Consider the following 6,000-nt stretch of genomic DNA (forward strand, 5'->3'; position numbering starts at 1 on the left):
ACCAGGAAATGGGCAGGTAGCATCTCTGCAGACCCCTCACACCCAGGACCAGGACCTGAACCTGTACTGGTCCAGGACCAGGACCAGACCCCTCACACCCAGGACACAGTCTGTTTGAACTCCTCCCCTCTGGACGGCGCTACAGAGCACTGTACGCCAAAACCTCCAGACTCAGAGACAGTTTCTTCCCCCAAACTGTTGCTCTGATGAACCCTCATCACTCATAGGCCCCATTTACACGTAGCAAAAACGGTGGTGTTTTCATGCGTTTTGGCCGTTCGTTTACATGAAAACGAAGCTCAAAGTCACCAAAAACCATCATTTCTGAAAACTCCAGCCAAAGTGGAGATTGGCAAAAACTCTGTCTTCACGTTTGCTTGTAAACAGAGGGAAAGAACGTCACATTATGCGACAGAAACGTCACCAGCGTCACGTGTACGACCTGTGTTTACAATTTTTTAGTCTACTGTAGTTACTCATGTCATTTGTTGATGTTTTTTCCAGGATTCCGATTGGCTAGCATGACTTTATGCTTCCCGTTACACTGCCCCCTGTAGGTTTGGCTGCTCATAGCACCTTAACAGCGTAGGTTCGTGTAAATCAGTGGTCACCAATCCTGGTCCTAAAGATCTTCTGTCCCGCATGTTTTGGATGTTTCTCGGCCTCAGCACACCTGATTCTAATTAACGGTCCTCATTAGCTTGTTATCAAGGTGTGGACAGTTCTGTTGTTGACACAGCTCCTTGTTTCACAGTGTGCTGAAGCAGGGAAACATCTGAAACATGCAGGACAGTAGATCTCGAGGACCCGGGTTGAACACCACTGGTGTAGATGAAGAGATTTTGAAAACAATCTGATGATATGATATGATGGTATTTTTCAAAACATAGAGGGGGAAATATCCGTTTTTGTAAATACCATAGAGTCTCAGAGTAATCAATCACTGTGCAATAATAATAATAATAATAATAACCCAAATCATATGCTGTAACAATGCACCTTTCAATAACCATGTCTACCTCATACTGCTGCACTTTTCACTTTTAAAGCAATTGTATAAATGTTAATAAGAGCTGTCATATGTCTATTTACTGTACAGTGAGCAATATAACCGAGTCAAATTCCCTGTTTGACCTGACTTGGCCAAATAAACCTGATTCTGATATTTTAATGAATCTATCTCTGCCTTTATTTTATTTTTTTTTAAATGTATTTCTTGGTTTCAATCACTCAATCTCGACGTGGGACGAAAGCAAGAGTGAACCTCAGTGATCTTAAAGCTGCACAAGGTCAGGACTGCCTCTTTTGGGGTTAAAAGCTACAGCTACACCAGAAACATTGATCGTACAACATGAAAAACAAGGCTGCCCCGATTGGTTTATTTTATAAGTAAAAGATGTTTAGTATGGTTAAAACGGTGCAGATCATCTATCGCTACAGACCACAATACCAGACTTAATTGACTGGATGAAGGAGGTTTAGGTGGATTTTTATGACAAACCCAGCTGCTGTCTCTCTCGCTGCAATGCTGAAGATGTGCATCAGTAAATAAATAAATAAAATCTCAACACTTTTGGGCACCATGTCAACACCGTTAGTAAAATAAAAACAACTAATCATGGCAAGCTTTAAAGTTCTCAGGTTGATGCCAGTTTTTACGAGGATATTTTAATGAATTTGTGTCTGCCTTTATTCAATTTTTTTATTTATTTCTTGGTTTCAATCACTCAACCTCAATGTGGGACGATGGCAAGAGTGAACCCCAATGATCTTAAAGCTGCACAAGGTCAGGACAGGACTGCCTCTTTGGAAATAAATAAATACAAAGATTTTATATCTGGTGGCAGATCTAGTCACTCTGAGTTTTAACCTGTTATTGTGTTTTAATGTTATTTGAATGCCTTTCTGCCCTCGGAGACAATAAACCAAGTTTCTTCCCCCAAGCTGTTACCCTGACGAATTCTCACCACTCATAGAGTCTCAGAGAAATCAACCACTGTGCAATAATAATAATAACCACAATCATATGCTGTAACAATGCACCTTTCAATAACCATGTATACCTCATACTGCTGCACATTTCTTTCTTTTTTTTTTAAAAATTGTATATACATTAATAAGAGCTGTCATTTGTCTATTTACTGTACTGTGAGCAAAACAACCGGATCAAATTCCCCGTCTTGGCCAATAAACCTGATTATGATATTTTACTGAATTTATGTCTGCCTTTATTTTATTTTTGTATTTATTGCTTGGTTTCAATCACTCAACCTCAATGTGGGACGATGGCCAGAGTGAACCTCAATGATGTTAAAGCTGCACAAGGTCAGGACTGCCTCTTTGGAAATAAATAAATACAAAGATTTCATGTCTGGTGGCAGATCCTGTCACTGTGACGCTGAGTTTTAACCTGTTATTGTGTTTTAATGTGGTTTTAACGCCTTTCTGCCCTCGGGGACAATAAAGCAACACTTTCTCCTCCACGTCCACATTAAAGCCAACATCACACCTCGAGCCCGGGCTGCTGCTCCAACACTGCGGGGAGAAATGAGCCTCAGATCCGCGTCACACGCCCCGCAGAAGCCGCTGGTGTGTGCGTGTGTGCGGGAGTTTGTGCAGAAACACGCCAGACGTGCGTGTTTTTGTGTACATCCCCGCAGCAGCAGCAGTTAAGCCTGATTTATGGTTCCGCGTTAAACCGACGGCGTAGCATACGCCGAAGGGGTACGCGGCGACGCGCGCCGTTACGCGTCCCATACGCCGTAGGCTACGCGTCGGTGTGACGTGGAACCATAAATCAGCCTTTAGCTGCGGGACGTAGCGCGGCTGCGCGCGCCGCCTTCGGAACGTGGAATCGGAATTAAAACCTTCCCGCGCTCGAACGGAGACCCGGGACTGGCGAGGAGCCGCGGCCCGGGCCCGGGCTCCGGGGGATCGGCGTGAGCGGGGCCCGCGGACCGTCTGGGGCCGAGGCCGGGCCAACCCGGGGCCGGGACGGGGCCCACTTAGCAGCGTAGCTCGGCAGTGCTAACTAACACCCTTTAACGTTCACGTCCTCCGCCGCATCAACCCGCAATCTGCTGGGATGAGCCGGAGGAGGCGTCCCGGTGCCGAGCCTGTGAATGAGCCGAGCCTGGGGGGGTTAGTGTTGGTAAAAGGAGAATCAGGACCTACCCATTAGCTCTGCTGCTGCTGCTGCTTCCACTGGAATACTGGAGATGATGGAGCGACGCTGCGCATGCGCGGCTGCTGCTGCTTCCACTGGAATACTGGAGATGATGGAGACGAAGCTGCGCATGCGCGGCGGCCGGGCCACCAGATGCGAGAGGAGCTGATGCGCGTTTCCTCCGGTGTTATGCCAATTTCTGCTGCTTTGCCAAAAAATGCTACCTAATGGTTTTCTACCTTTGTAGAGCTACAATTTTACTGTGTTTTACTCCCTAAACCACTTCCTTTTCCCCCCAAGTGGTCTTTGTCGCTTGCCACGCCGTTATTGTAAATAAGATCTTGTTCTTAATGACCTGCCTGGTTAAATAAAGGCGAATGAATGAATGAATATCAAATAAAGCGATAGAATTGTTTTTTTTCTCTTTATCGTATAATGTTCACAAAGTATAATGCAATTCATGTCATGGGTAAGTGTATTTTGAAGGATCAAATACTCAACATCCCATATTATCCATTTTACATCGTGCAAGAAATGATGCAAACTTTGAAAATCGACTGTGCGCATGCGCAGAACCACAAAGTAGCAGTTCTTGGCAGGGAACAAGGATTGGCAGAACACCGGCAGCGCTGCACGGCGCAGGAAAACCGCTGCAAACAGCTGGAAAACAGCTGGATGCGCGGGAGGGACGACCCGGGTGAGTCACTGGGCCGCAGTCAGGTGGCACCGCAAACCACACCAGGAATAATAACACTGGACATTAACGCTGGTTATTACAGTCATTCATAGAATATGACATGACAACAAATCAAACCAAACAATTCAACATATCTCATGTCATTATAATACATATATCTTGCTATATGTTATCATGAAAAGACAAACAACAAATTCTTCATCCTAAAAGGATACCAATAAGCTTTGTTTTTCAAAATTATCCTTATACGTTTTTTTATGAAAAACTGAAAAACATGAATGAAGTTATTCCAATTTTTAAAAAGAAATTAAAAGACTTTTTAATCCCAAATTTTCTATTTTTCTTTTCTCTTTATTTATATATCATATATATATATATATATATATATATATATATATATATATATATATATATATATATACGTATATATATATATATATATATATATATATATATATATATATATATATATATATATATTCTTTGTCTGTGTATATATATTGATACATACATACATACATACATACATACATACATACATACATTACATACATACATACATACATATTTATTTCTATGTATATATTTTAAAACATACTTCTGAACTATATAAAGAATTTGTTGTTTATTCTTTTAGATTATATACATAAAACTGAATGTACTGTATATGTGTGTGTGTGTGTGTGTGTATATATATATATATATATATATATATATATATATATATATATATGTGTGTGTGTGTGTGTGTGTGTGTGTGTGTGTGTGTGTGTGTGTGTTTACATACTTAGATAGATAGATAGATAGATAGATAGATAGATAGATAGATAGATAGATAGATAGATAGATAGATAGATAGATAGATAGATAGATAGATAGATAGATAGATAGATAGATAGATAGATAGATAGATAGATAGATAGATGTGAAGCAGCACCTCTGCAGCCCAGATGTTTGTATCTACTGAAGGAGTTCACCTGCCTTACCTGTTAGCGACCCCGTCACTGAGGTTGTTGCCAAGCAACAAACACAACCGGAAGCGATTCATTCAGGAGCAACTTTGGAGATTTCAACCACACCTACTGTCTGACACCCTCTCCTCTCACATTTATTTTTATCTATTATGTAATATTATCATATAAACACTTAAAAACGGAGCAACTAAATCTCTCGCATCATCATTGCAGCAGTATATCCAAGGTTGTTACAGTTACATTATAAACCTTTGCAATGAATCTTTGAAAAGTCTGAATTCATGACCACTGCAACCTTTAATTTCCATTTGTGGATTAATAAAGTATTGTTGTATTTGAATTAAGTTTGATGTTATGTGCGTGCATTTTATTGAGGAAGGGTCATTTTAACATCACATTTGTTACAACGACAGCAGCTTTATTGCCTCATTTCGGTAGATTGTTCATATTTAATTACTACAACCTACACATATTGTTTTTGTGTAACATGTTTCCCTCTGAATATCAAACCTTAGAGAGACGTTCCATCAGTCCAGTGTGGATCTCTGCAGATCTGAGCACAGGGTGGTATTTTACAGTAATGTGGCAGCTGAATGTGAGCAGACCAGGAGACGAGCTGGGACATTTCTGGCCTTTATTGTGCTTTTGTCATCAAGTCAACGCCGCGGGAAATGTTCCTTGTGAAAGACTAAAACTTGTTATTATGCAGGAAAACTAAACCTGCCTTATTATAGTCAAAGACAGAAAGGATTCATATGTTGAAGATAATATTGAATCAATTAAAAAAAAACATCTTTTCACAAACAGGTAAAATGACCTCAATAAAGAAAAATGTGGTTAATATGAAATTATTGAGGCAATGCACTTCGTAATTAAGTATTATTTTATATTTTTAGGTTGAGCTTAGATACCTAGAACCCTTTTGCAGTTTTGAAACATAAACAAAACTAAAATAAAACAAAAGATTTGGAGATTTTTGCATTTCCGGAGGGTGGCAGTATTCAGTATCAACATTTAAACATAAATAATAAAATGAAATAAAACAACGGTCTGTGTGTCTGACACTAATGGTTATATTTGAATATTTAAAAAGACTAAATATATTAGTTATTAGCGCTTTTCTTGACTTTATGCTGCTCAGCTCGTCAGCCAATCAGAGATGA

The 6,000-nt window shown here is 40.2% G+C and overlaps 1 protein-coding gene across 1 annotated transcript in view; it reads right to left on the bottom strand.

Moving 5' to 3' along the window:
• Nucleotides 1-3,256, bottom strand: part of LOC133425018 (methyl-CpG-binding domain protein 5-like) — a 46,134-nt gene extending 42,878 nt beyond the window's left edge. The window contains exon 1 of the mRNA XM_061715664.1: nt 3,175-3,256. The gene's annotated coding sequence lies outside the window, so the exon portion shown is untranslated. The remainder of the gene's footprint in view (nt 1-3,174) is intronic.
• Between the last annotated feature and the right edge of the window lie 2,744 nt (nt 3,257-6,000).

The sequence above is a fragment of the Cololabis saira genome, chromosome 24 (assembly GCF_033807715.1).
Source record: "Cololabis saira isolate AMF1-May2022 chromosome 24, fColSai1.1, whole genome shotgun sequence".
NCBI lineage: Eukaryota > Metazoa > Chordata > Actinopteri > Beloniformes > Belonidae > Cololabis > Cololabis saira.